Source organism: Giraffa tippelskirchi, chromosome 11 (genome assembly GCF_054371585.1).
Source record: "Giraffa tippelskirchi isolate mGirTip1 chromosome 11, T2T-mGirTip1v1.2.pri, whole genome shotgun sequence".
NCBI lineage: Eukaryota > Metazoa > Chordata > Mammalia > Artiodactyla > Giraffidae > Giraffa > Giraffa tippelskirchi.
The window spans coordinates 123,029,225-123,043,604 of NC_137285.1; the positions used below are offsets into that span (position 1 = coordinate 123,029,225).

Here is a 14,380-nt window from a genome sequence, read left to right on the forward strand (position 1 = left end):
CCCAGAAACTGAGGTCAGCCACTGTTTCACTGTTTCTCCATCTATTTGCCATGAAGTGATGGGACTGAATGCCATGATCTTAGTTTTCTGAATGTTGAGTTTTAAGCCAACTTTTTCACTCTCCTCTTTCACTTTCATCAAGAGGCTCTTTAGTTTTTCTTCACTTTCTGCCATAAGGGTGGTGTCATCTGCATATCTGAGGTTATTGATATTTCTCCTGGCAATCTTGATTCCAGCTTGTGCTTCTTCCAGCCCAGCATTTCTCATGATGTACTCTGCATATAAATTAAATAAGCAGGGTGACAATATACAGCCTTGACATACTCCTTTTCCTATTTAGAACCAGTCTGTTGTTCCATGTCCAGTTCTAACTGTTGCTTCCTGACGTGCATACAGGTTTCTCAAGAGACAGGTCAGGTGGTCTGGTATTCCCATCTCTTTCAGAATTTTCCACAGTTTATTGTGATCCACACGGTCAAAGGCTTTGGCATAATCAATAAAGCAAAAATAGATGTTTTTTTCTGGAACTCGCTTGTTTTCTCGATGATCCAGCAGATGTTGGCAATTTGATCTCTGGTTCCTCTGCCTTTTTTAAAACCAGCTTGAACATCTGGAAGTTCATGGTTCACGTATTGCTGAAGCCTGGCTTGGAGAATTTTGAGCATTACTTTACTAGCGTGTGAGATAAGTGCAGTTGTGTGGTAGTTTGAGCATTCTTCGGCATTGCATTTCTTTGGGATTGAAATAAAACGGACCTTTTCCAGTCCTATGGCCACTGCTGAGTTTTCCAAATTTGCTGGCATATTGAGTGCAGCACTTTCACAGCATCATCTTTTAGGATTTGAAATAGCTCAACTGGAATTCCATCACCTCCACTAGCTTTGTTCGTAGTGATGCTTCCTAAGGCCCACTTGACTTCACATTCCAGGATGTCTGACTCTAGGTGAGTGATCACACCATCGTGATTATCTGGGTTGTGAAGATCTTTTTTATACAGTTCTTTTGTGTATTCTTGCCACCTCTTCTTAATATCTTCTGCTTTTGTTAGATCCATACCATTTCTGTCCTTTATCGAGCCCATCTTTGCATGAAATGTTCCCTTGGTATCCCTCATTTTCTTGAAGAGATCTTTAGTCTTTCCCATTCTATTGTTTTCCTCTATTTCTTTGCATTGATCACTGAGGAAGGCTTTCTTTCTTTTTTTTTTTTTTTCACAAGGAAGGAGTTTATTTTCACACGGAAAGATAAGGTGAAGGCAGCCAGTGTACAATGCAGTTGAGAAACAAACTCCCTTGGTTTTTTACTGCACCACTGTAGATGTCATGCTGCTGCTGCTGCTGCTAAGTCGCGTCAGTCATGTCTGACTCTGTGCGACCCCATAGATGGCAGCGCACCAGGCTCTGCCGTCCCTGGGATGCTCCAGGCAAGAACACCCGAGTGGGATGCCAGTTCCTTCTCCAATGCATGAAAGTGAAAAGTGAAAGTGAAGTCGCTCAGTCATGTCTGACTCTTAGCCACCCCATGGACTGCAGCCTACCAGCTCCTCCATCCATGGGATTTTCCAGGCAAGAGTACTGGAGTGGGATGCCATTGCCTTCTCCATGAGGAAGGCTTTCTTATCTCTCCTGGCTATTCTTTGGAACTCTGCATTCAAATGGATATGTCTTTCCTTTTCTCCTTTGCCTTTCACTTCTCTTCTTTTCACAGCTATTTGTAAGGCCTCCTCAGACAGCCATTTTGCTTTTTTGCATTTCTTTTCGATGGGAATGGTCTTGACCCCTGTCTCCTGTACAATGTCACGAACCTCCGTCCATAGTTCATGAGGCACTCTGTCTATCAGATCTAGTCCCTTAAATCTGTTTCTCACTCCCACTGTATAATCATAAGGGATTTGATTTGGGTCATACCTGAATGGTCTAGTGGTTTTCCCCACTTTCTTTAATTTCAGTCTGAATTTGGCAATAAGGAGTTCATGATCTGAGCCACAGCCAGCTCCTGGCCTTGTTTTTGCTGACTGTATAGAGCTTCTCCACCTTTGGCTGCAAAGAATATAATCAATCTGATTTCGATGTTGGCCATTTGGTGATGTCCATGTGTAGAGTCTTCTCTTGTGTTTTTGAAAGAGGGTGTTTGCTATGACCAGTGCGTTCTCTTGGCAAAACTCTATTAGCCTTTGCCCTGCTTCATTCTGTCTCCAAGGCCAAATTTGCCTGTTACTCCAGGTGTTTTTTGACTTCCTACTTTTGCATTCCAGTCCTCTGTAATGAAAAGGACATCTATTTTGGGTATTAGTTCTAAAAGGTCTTGTAGGTCTGGTATTGTATATATGGTATTATGTCTCTCTAGCTATCTTTTCAGAGGTTCTGTCAGCAAAATATATAGAGCTGTGTGGACACTTAAGAAAGTAATCTGGGAAACAAGGGTGTTGCATCATCTTAGGGAGTTAAGAGCCAATGTGAACAGTCAAGTCCACAGGAGAAATGAATAGTCTTTTTAACAAATCATGCTGAGACAGCTTGATAGCCACAGGCAAAAGAATGAAGTTGGACCCCTTTCATTGCGCCATTTAAAAAATTGACTCAAAACAAGCCAATGGGGGGGGAACAGACCAATGACCTAACTGTAATAACTAAAAATATAAAACTCTTAGAAGAAAAGATAGTCATAAATCACTATCAAATTAGACAGTAGTTTCTTAGCTATGACACCAAAAGCAAAAGCAGTAAAAGAAAAAGGAAATTGTACTTCATCAAAATGAAAAACTTTTGTATTGCAAAGGACATCACCAAAAAAATTAGACAACCCACAGAATGGGAGAAAGGGACTTACCTGGTGGCTCAGACGGTAAAGAATCCACCTGCAATGTGGGAGACCTGGGTTCGATCCCTGGTTTGGGAAGGTCCCCTGGAGGAGGGCATGGCAACCCACTCCAGTATTCTTGCCTGGAGAGTTCCACGGACAGAGGAGCCTGGCAGGCTATAGTCCATGGGGTCTCAGAGTTGGACACGACTGAGCGACTAAGCACAGCACAGAATGGGAGAAAATACTTGCAGGTCATATATCAGATAAGAGACTTTATGTCCAGGATATATAAAAAAAACTTTTATAACTCAACAACAAAAATATAAATAACCTACTTTTAAAAAATGGACAGAAGGGTTCCATTTTGGCATGTAAGAAGCTTGGAAATCACTATTCTGTCCTAAGAACGAGTAAAAAGCTGAAAAAACTGAAAAATCAACAATTCTTAGATCTTTAAAAGAGTGAGGTCATAGGACAAAGACAAACTGCTGGCCTAAATCACAACTTACAGAAGCAGAAACTTCTGTGGGAACCAGTATTGGAGCAGGGAAACCTGGATTGTAATAAATTGCTGGAGGCTCAGTGTGGACAACTCAAAAGTTAAAAACTCCACAGGTACTCACAGTTATTCAGGGCCCCCACAATGACCTTCCAGGTATCTGGCAGGTTCTTACATTGAGTATTGAGAAAAATCCCTTTGTGCTTTTGTGGGTAGCAGGGCGGGGAAAGAACCTTTTAAAAATACTATGGAGCATTCTCTTCTTCTTAAGATCTGCCATCAGGGTAAACTGTTTAACCATAGTCTAACCTTTTGGGGTTTTATCAGAGCCTGACTGATCTAGGGGAAAAAAGATACCCATCTCTAACCAGTTCTAGCTTTTCATGTTGGATAAGGGAAATCCCCAACTCCAGTCCTCTTAAGCCATTGTGCCCCACCTAAGAGGGGTGGGCGAGGCACTGCGAAGCACTTGTTGAAGTTCACGTTCCAGAGGCATAGACTCACTAAAAGACTGAAACCCAGTCATAGAACTGTAGAAGGCTGCTCCTCCCCAGCATCCTACCACTACAGTACTAAATCCCTATTTATAGAAATTCCTTTTACCTGGTATATCATACCCAGCTATCAAAAAGTTGCAAGATACACTAAAAGGCAAAACACACTTTAAAGAGACAGACCAAGGATCAGAATTAGACCCATCTCTGGCAGGGATGTTGGAATTACTAGACCAGGAATTTAAAATAATTCTGATTACTGTGCTAAGTAATGCTCAAATGGATAAACCAGACAACATGCAAGAACAACTGGGCATTGTACGCAGATAAATTTAAATTCTAAGAAGGAATCAAAAAGAAATGTTTAGAGATCAAAAACACCATGACAGAAATGAAAAATGCCTTTGATGGACTTATCAATAGACTAGATAAGGCCGAAGAAAGAATCTCTGAGCTTGAGAATATTTCAATAGAAACCGATAAAAGTTAAAAAATTAAAAAAAAAAAAGACTTGAAAGAAACAGAATATCCAAGAACTTTGGGACAACTACAAAAGTAAAGGTGTGCTGTTATGATCTGAATGTTCGTGTTCCCCATAAATTCATATGTTGAAATCCTAATCCTAAAGGTATTGGTGTTAGGAGATGGAGCTTTTAGGAAGTGATTAGGTCCTGAGGGCAGAACCCTCATAATTGGAATCTGTGCCCTTACAATAGAGGCCCCACAGAGTTTCCTAACCCCTTCCAGCTTGTGCTTGATCCTGGACTTCCTTCCTCCAGAAGTGTGAGAAGTAAATGTTTGTTGTTTATAAGCCACCTAGTCAATGGTACTTTGTTATAGCGACCTGAATAGACAGAGACAGATGCATCATGGGAATACCAGAAGGAGGAGGAGAGAAACAAAAGAAATATTTTAAACAGTAATGACTGGGAATCTCCCCAAGTTAATGTCAAACACCAAACCACTGATCCAGGAAGTTCAGAAAACACCAAGCAGGATAAATGCCAACACCGTGCCTCCCCCCGCCCCCCACTACATCTAGGTACATCATTTTTCAAATCATAGAAAATCAGAGACAGAAAAAATTCTGAAAGAAGCCAGCAGAGAAAACACTTTACCTATAGAAGGGCAAAGACAAACCCTCATCAGCCTAGATTTCTGTATCCTGAAAATCAGCCTTCAAAAGAGGAGAAATAGGATCTCCCTGATGGTCCATTGGTTAAGAATCCACCTGCTAATGCGGGGGACACAGGTTCAGTCCCTGGTCTGGGAAGATTCCACATGCTGTGGAGCAACTAAGCTGGTGCACCACAACTTTTGAGCCCATGCTTCACAAGAGAAGTGTCCACATTAAGAAGCCTGTGCACCACAACTAGAGTAGCCCCAGCTCACTGGAACTAGAGAAAGCCTGTGTGCAGCAACAAAGACCCAACTAAAAAATTAAAAAAGGCAGACAAAAATAGAGCAAATTTGTTGCTAGTAGGCTGTCTTGCTTCCGGTGGCACTAGTGGTAAAGAATCCACCTGCCAGTGCGGCAATTACAGAGACTCGGGTTTGATCCCTGCATGAAGGTAGCCTGGAGAAGGAAATGGCAACCCACTCCAGTATTCTTGCCTGGAAAATCACATGGGCAGAGGAGCCTGGTGGGTTACAGTCCACAGTGTGGCAAAGGGTCAGACATGACTGAGCACACACAGAGGCTTGTCTTGCAAGAAATATTAAAAGTTGTTTAGAGAGAGGAAAATAAGAGAGATCAGAGCCTCAGATCTACCTAAACAAAGGAAAAGCATCGGAAAGGGAGTAAGTGAAAGTAGACTGAAAAAACATTTATTTTACTAATTCTTTTTTTAATTGTAAATTTTATTGTATCTTATGTCATTTTCCACATGTTCTTTGCTAATATTCAAATATAACTTTTGTGTGTATGTTTATATTCTGCCACTTTGCTGAATGCTGTTGTTCTAGAATTTTTTTTCATAGATACTTTGGGATTTTCTGTGTAGGCCATCATGTCATCTGCAAATAAGGGACAGTTTTATTTCTTTCTAATCTGTACCTTTTATCACTTTATTTTGCTGGCCAGAAACTTCAGTATATGTTGAATAGTAATGATGAGGGTGGACATCCTGACATTATTTCTGATCTTAGGGGAAAGACATTCAGTCTTTCACCATTAAATATATAAGCTATAGGAATTTTGTAGTTGTTTTAGTTTACAAGTGGTTGATTGATATAACAGTGAATAGTTTTTTGAAAGTTGCAATACCGACACTATATTTGACTGCATATGCTTGTGTATCTATGTGTATGTGTATTTATGGATAAGTGAAATGAATGACAGCAATGATATAGGGATGAGAGGAGGAATTAAGATTATTTTGTTGTTATAAGGTACTTACACTATCTGTGATGTGATACAGTATTATTTGAAAGTGGATTTTACTATCTATATATACTGCAAATTCTAGAGCAATCTCTAAAAGAAGTAAAAATAAAAGTATAGGGAATTCCGTGGTGGTCCAGTGGTCACGACTCTGCTTTCACTGCTGATGGCCCAGGTTCAATCCCTGTTTGGGGAACTAAGATCCCACAAACTGCATCAGTTCAGTTCAGTTGCTTAGTCGTGTCTGACTCTTTGCAACCCCATGAATTGCAACACGCCAGGCCTCCCTGTCCATCACCAACTCCGGAGTTTACCCAAACTCATGTCCATCGAGTCGGTGATGCCATCCAACCATCTCATCCTCTGACATCCCCTTCTCCTCCTGCCCCCAATCCTTCCCAGCATCAGGGTCTTTTCCAATGAGTCAACTCTTTGCATGAGGTGGCCAAAGTGTTGGAGTTTCAGCTTCAACATCAGTCCTTCCAATGAACACCCAGGACTGATCTCCTTTAGGATGAACTGATTGGATCTCCTTGCAGTCCAAGGGACTCTCAAGAGTCTTCTCCAACACCACAGTTCAAAAGCATCAATTCTTCAGCGCTCAGCTTTCTTCACCGGCCAACTCTCACATCCATACATGACTACTGGAAAAACCATAGCCTTGGCTAGACGGAGCTTTGTTGGCAAAGTAATATCTCTGCTTTGTAATATGGTATCTAGGTTGGTCATAACCTTCCTTCCAAGGAGTAAGCGTCTTTTAATTTAATGGCTGCAATCACCATCTGCAGTGATTTTGTAGCCCAAAAAAATAAGGTCTGACACCACTGTTTCCCCATCTATTTCCCATGAAGTGATGGGACCAGATGCCATGATCTTAGTTTTCTGAATGTTGAGCTTTAAGCCAACTTTTTCACTCTCCTCTTTCACTTTCATCAAGAGGCTCCTTAGTTCTTCTTCACTTTCTGCCATAAGGGTGGTGTCATCTGCATATCTGAGGTTATTGATATTTCTCCTGGCAATCTTGATTCCAGCTTGTGCTTCTTCCAGCCCAGCATTTCTCATGATGTACTCTGCATATAAATTAAATAAGCAGGGTGACAATATACAGCCTTGATGTACTCCTTTTCCTATTTAGAACCAGTCTGTTGTTCCATGTCCAGTTCTAACTGTGCTTCCTGACCTGCATACAGGTTTCTCAAGAGACAGGTCAGGTGGTCTGGTATGCCCATCTCTTTCAGACTTTTCCACAGTTTATTGTGATCCACACAGTCAAAGGCTTTGGCATAGTCAATAAAGCAGAAATAGATGTTTTTCTGGAACTCTCCTGCTTTTTTGATGATCCAGCAGATGTTGGCAATTTGATCTCTGGTTCCTCTGCCTTTTTTAAAACCAGCTTGAACATCTGGAAGTTCATGGTTCACGTATTGCTGAAGCCTGGCTTGGAGAATTTTGAGCATTACTTTACTAGCATGTGAGATGAGTGCAATTGTGTGGTAGTTTGAGCATTCTTTGGCATTGCCTTTCTTTGGGATTGGAATCAAATCTTTGGGATGTGAGGCTTAAATCATCACATGTTTTTTGAGCTGCTGATTTATTACTGTATCCAGAAAACTGACCCAAGTATTTCACACATATCTACTTGTGTCTTTTAACTTCAGACATCATTTTAAAGAATGAAAATATTCATCTTTTTTATTGTTTTACACTTGACTGAAATATACTTTTCATGGTTTAAGAGCTCACAAAAAGAAAGAGAATAAGCCTTCTTATTAAATGGCTACTTCAGTGGCAATATACTCAGTTCAGTTCAGTTCAGTCGCTCAGTTGTGTCCGACTCTTTGCAACCCCATGAATTGCAGCACACTAGGCCTCCCTGTCCATCACCAACTCCCGGAGTTTACCCAAACCCATGTCCATCGAGTCGGTGATGCCATCCAGCCATCTCATCCTCTGCCGTCCCCTTCTCCTCCTGCCCCCAATCCTTCCCAGCATCAGGGTCTTTTCCAATGAGTCAACTCTTCGCATGAGGTGGCCAAAGTATTGGAGTCTCAGCTTCAACATCAGTCCTTCCAATGAACACCCAGGACTGATCTCCTTTAGGATAATCTGCATAGCTTGGCCCCCCAAAAAAGTATAACTGATAAGCTAAGAAAGGAAAGGAAATGTAATCATATAATAGTCTCAGTTAAAACTACAAAAGGCAGAAAAAGATTAGAAGACCAAAATAGGAACAGATAAGGGCAACACATAGAAAACAGTAACAAATATAGTAGATATTAATCCAACTGTATCAATAATCACTTTGAACATTAGTTGTTTAAACGCATTAATTAAAAGAGATTGTCGGGGGCGGGGGGAAGAAAAGAGATTGTCAGAAACAAAGATTGTCAGGGACTTCCCTGGTGATTCAGTGGTTAAGAATCCATCCTCCAATGCAGAGGGTGCAGGTTAAATCTCTGGTTGGGGAACTAAGATGCCACGTGTGTGTGTGTTTTCAGTTGTGTCCGATTCTTTATGACCCCATGGTCTGTGGCCCACCGGGCTATTCTGTCTGTGGAATTTTCCAGGCAAGAAATACCAGAGTGGATTATCATTTACTCTTCCAGGGGATCTTCCCAACCCAGGGGTTGAACCCATGTCTCTTGCATCTTCTGCATTGGCAGGCAGATTCTTTACCACTGAGATACCTGGGAAGCCCAAGATCCCATATGCCGCAACTAAGACCTGACACCGCCATAAATAAATATACAATAAAGAAATAAAGGACTATTATCCAAAATATACAAAGAACTCTTTCAACTCAGTAATAAGAAAACAACCTGTTTAAAAAGTAGGCTAGAGACTTTAACATACTGCCCACCAAAGAAGATATATAGATGGAAAATGAAAGATGTATGTATGTATATATGAAAGATGTCCCACCTCATGTAGTCAGCGAAATGCAAATTAAAACACATGAAATTCAAATTAAACCACTACATACCTATTAAATCATCAGAATCTAAGACACTGACACTACCAAATACTGGGAGGATGTGGAGCAACAGGAACTGTCATTCGTTTCTGGTGGGAATGCAAGATAATATCTTCCATCAAACTTTGGAAGATAGTTTGGCAGTTTCTGGCAAAACTAAACTTACTATTACCATACCATATCAAGGAGTTGTGCTCCTTAATATATCCCCAAAGGAGCTGAAAATGTATGTCCATCCAGAAACCTGTACACAGATCTTTATAGCAGTTTAATTCATAATTGCCAAAATTTGTAAGCAACCAAGATGTCTTTGGCTTCCCAGGTGGCCCGGTGGTAAAGAATCTGCCTGACAGTGCAGGAGACAAAGAGACACATGTTTCAATCCCTACGTTGGAAAGATCCCCTGGAGTAGGAAATGGCAACCCATTGCAATATTCTTGCCTGGAAAATTCCATTGACAGAGGAGCATGGCAAGCTATAGTTCTGGGGGTTGCAGAGTTGAGCATGACTGAGTGACTAAGCACACTCACAGTGTCTTAGTAGGTGGATGGATAAATAAACTGTGGTACTTCTAGACAATGAAATTTTATTCAATACTAAAACAGAAATGAACTATTAAACCATGAAAATACATGGAGGAATATTAAATGCATGTTACTAAGTGAAAGAAGCCAATGTGAAAAGGCTATGTACTACATGATTTCAACTATATGGAAAAGGTAATACTATGGAGACAGTAAAAAGAGCAGTGGTTGCTAGGGATTAGGGAGGATGGAGGGACGAATAAGAGGAGCACAGAGAATTTTTAGGTCAGTAAGACTACTCTGTATGATACTCTGTTTATGGATCTGTGTCCATAAGAATGTTATATTTGTCCTAGCCCATAAAATGTACATCAGTAGTGAACTCTGAGGTAAACTATGGACTTTGGGTGATGATATGTCAATGCAGGTTGCTCAGTTGGCACAAAGGTACTTCTCTGATGAGGGATGTTGATGAGGGAGGCTATGCATATTGAGGAGCAGGGAGCATATGGAAAATTCTGCTTTCCAGTCAGTTTTGTTGTGAACCTAAAAGTGAAGTCACTCAGTTGTGTCCGACTCTTTGCGACCCCATGGACTATAGCCTACTAGACTCCTCCATCCATGGGATTTTCCAGGCAAGAATACTGGAGTGGGTTGCCATTTCCTTCTCCAGGAGATCTTCCCGACTCAGGGATTGAACCCGGGTCTCCTGCATTGTAGGCAGACCCTTTACTGTCTGAGCCACCAGGGAAGTTTGTGAACCTAAAACTGCTGGGAAAAAAGTCTCTCTTTAAGAAGTGGACAAAGGATCTGGATAAACTTTTCTCCAAAGAAGATATGTGAATGGCTGATAGTCATATGAAAAGGTGCTCAACATCATTATATATCAGAGGAATGCAAAATCAAAATCACATTAATCTACCATTTCACACCCAGTGGGATGCTTTTTACCAAAAAGATAATACCAAGTGTTGTCAACGATGTGGAGAAATTGCAACTCTCATGCACTGCTGGTGGGCATGTAAAATGGTGCAACTGCTGTGGAAAACAAGGTGGCAGTTCTTTCAAAGGTTAGGCATAGAGTTACCATATAACCAGACAATTCCACTACTAGATATATGCTCACGCCAAATGAAATCATGTCTTATGAAAACTTGTAAGTGAATGTTCATAACAGCATTATTTATAATAGCACACAGCTGTAAACAATCCAGATGTCCATCAGCTGATGAATGGACAAAGAAAATACTGTATATCCATATAATATAGTATTATTTGGCAGTAAAAAGGAATGACTATAATACCAGCAGCAATACTGAAAATATGCTAAGTGAAAGAAGCCATTCCCTAAAGACTGCATATTGTCAGGTCTCATTTATATGAAATATCTAGAATAGGCAAATGTGTAGATAGGGATTGAAATTAAATTAAATTAGTGGTTTCTTGGGCTGAGCGATGTTGGAGAGTGATGGCTGACCGGTATATGGTTTCATCTTGAGAGTGGTAAAAATGTTCTAAATTTAAATAGCAGTGATGGTAGTACAACTCTGCATATACTAAAAACATTGAATAGCACATTTTAAATGGGTGAATTTTATGCTGTGTGAATTAGATCTCAGAAAAGCTGTTAACAAAAGCAGTTCATGTGTGTGGAGGTGTGTGACTGTAGGACAGACTGAATGTGAGTGTTGGAATGCTATAGCAGTGCTTTTATGTGCATGTGAATTACCCAGGTATCTTATTAAATGCAGCTTCTGATCCAGGAGGTCTGGGATGGATTCTGAAGCCTCTGTTTTTAAGCTCTCAGGGTGCTGATGCTTCCAGACTGTGGGTCATGCTCAAGGCAGTAGAGGATTTTTTTATTTTTTTCCCTTCAGTGAGTGGGGTCAGTCTAATGAGCCTTTCTGGATCCAGGAGGATTTGGCTAGCATTTTGCAGGAAGGCAGAATGTGATTTGGTGGAAGAGAAAGGCTGAAGGGACAAACTAATCAGTCTGTGTAAAGACTCAAGAGACCCCAGAGTATCAGTATTTGTGGGGGACAGAGGCCTGCTTGTGGGATTACACTGGTAGATCCATCTGTGTTTTGCACCTGAGAAAATATATCAGTCAACCGCAGATCATTTTCCATTTTTGTGAAATTTTATCTTTCCCTCTGCCTGACATTTTTGGTTTAACTTCTTTCAAATCTGGACTTGGGTAGATTTACATGACTAGAAGCTTCGTGAAATCCTAGGAGAGGAGTGATTGGTTGTCAAAAAGACATTCTGTGTATGAGTCATAGGAGTGGAATATGGGCCCATCAATCCTGCCCTGAGAGCCTACCTAATTAGCTACCTGAGCCTGGTCAGGGGACCTGAATGACTTACTGCTTGGGCCCAGATGAAGAAACTCATTAGTGAGGGAGAAAATGCAGATGTATTTCTAGGGTACAGCTTACTTACAGATATAGCTTATAGCTTTCCTTGTTTTTCCACTTGAGCTGGATGACTGGTTTGGATGTAATTTTTAAAATCTTTTGATTCAGGATGGAAGTTTTAAAGCCACATCATTTCTTGACTCTTAGCATTACTCCACTCCAGTACTTGTACTACTCCACGAAATGCTAAATGGTCTTCTAAGCACCAGGTCTAGTCTCAGCATAAGAGCTTGCCCTTCTGAGTGTTCCCTGAGGCTCTGAAAGCATCACTGCCCTGTGCTTCACCAACATTCAGTTCCCTAGCCTCTCCGAGTACTTTGTAAAATACACTCAGGAGATTCAAGTTCAATCCCTAGGTTGGGAAGATTCCCTGGAGGAGGACATGGCAACCCACTCCTGTATTCTTGCCTGGAAAATTCCATGGACAGAGGACCATGATGGGCTATAGTCCATGGTGTTGGACATGACTTAGCGACTGAGCATATACACTCCTAGGAGGAAAGGCAGTGAAATCACTTGTAATATAATACTAGAATATTCTCACAGCCCCACAATGAAGTCAGAAGACAATCTCTATTTTCCAATGAGAGAAATTTAAGGCACAAACAGTAGCATGCTTGACCACTATCTCACAGAGAGGCGTCCCCATGCCTGGCCCAGTTCTCTAGATCTTCCTTGTTTTCCGTTCAACAGACTTGTCTTGCTTTTTTGAACATGTAGTTTGTCGTGTTGTTTTGTTTTGACATGAAGTTTTTTAAAGCATAATTTTCTAGGTGCCTCTGGAAAATGAATACTTATTTCCTAGATGCTCATTAGGTATTTTTCAAGTGTTTGTTTACATCCTCATTTAAGCATCTCCAGGTAGGATGTGGGTTTGTCAGCATGCTTGCTATTACCCTATTGGAAGGAATTCTGTTCAATTCCATAAGTACTCATTGAGTGTTTAATATATGCTCAGCTCTGCTATTCTCGAAAGAAACAAAAGCAGTGTATTCTCCTTAGCTCTGTGGGATTCTCTAGGATGGGAGCAAGATAAACATAAGCAGGACTCGGACTAGGGTGAAGCATACAAAGTGCAGGGCACAGACTTGAAGGAGGCACTCACCCTCAAGGTCATGCAAGTGCAGGGTCAGTACCTGAAAATGTGTTCCTCTGTAAATTTTGAGTCCTCGATGCCTTGCTTATATCACCCTGGCCCTGGCCCTGGATTTAAGCAGCAGTTAGATCACTTGGAAAGCAGATCTAAGATCATGTAAAACTGTGGTTCTGAATTGTCTGCTCAGGTACCACCGAGCTGGGCCTTTCCGTTTCCTGCATCTACTTGTCCTCTCTTGGAGGGGACCTCTGTCCTTCCAGGGAGATGACAGGCTGAGTCAGGTCACTTGAATAAATTCCGTGAGACAGTGTAAAGTAGGACAAGGGGGTGGTTGATTTCATTACCTTGGTTGGCTGGGGGAAGCCTTGGGATATTGTTTCTCCCCTCCTCTCTCTCTTCCCCTCTTCTCCCTTCCCTCCTATCCCTCCCCTCTGTCTTTTTCTGCCTTTCCTTTCTTCCCTCCTTTTCCTTCCTTCCCTAGATGGGCTATGTAGAAACCAGAAACCCCTCCCTAAGCAATGGTGAACATTCCCAGTGCACACACATAAAAGATGCATGGTAAATATGTACCAATTTACTTAGTAGTAGAGTGGAGTTCTGACCATTTTACTTCAAACATTCCACTTAAGGTACTTTTCTGAAGTTATCAGAGGAACAGTGGGAAACTGGATCTTGAACTTCATAAGTACTAAAGGAATATTTGTTGATTGATTTTTTTGAGTGTTTATGAGGGCTTTTCTTCTCTACATCAAAAAGCATTTTCAGCTTAGTTCAATGTAAGAACATATTGAGTGACTTATGTCCTGAGGTTTGGGTATTCTTCCATATGGCTACAAGGGAGTAGAAGACTCAAGCTCTGAACTCGAAGAATTTAGTAGTATTCTGTTGTTCATTCGCTCCGTCGTGTCCGACTCTTTGCGACCCCATGGACTGCAGCACGCCAGGCTTCCTTGTCCTTCACCATCTCCCAAAGTTTACTCAAACTCATATCCATTGAGTCAGTGATGCAATCCGACCACTGCTCTAGTGTTATTCTAGAGCAGTGGTTTTTCACCTGGGGGCAATTTTTCATCCCCCAAGGGACATTTGATCATATCTGTAGACATTTTTGGTTGTTGTATCTGTGAAGATGCTAGTTGCATCTAGTGGGTAGAGGCCAGTGATGCTGCTAAACATTATACAATCTACAGA

General features: G+C 41.2%; 1 protein-coding gene across 3 annotated transcripts in view; it reads left to right on the forward strand.

Annotated features, from left to right (window-relative positions):
- The window catches only part of RNF121 (ring finger protein 121), an 87,508-nt gene that overhangs the window by 20,048 nt on the left and 53,080 nt on the right, over positions 1 to 14,380 (forward strand). The window lies entirely within an intron of this gene.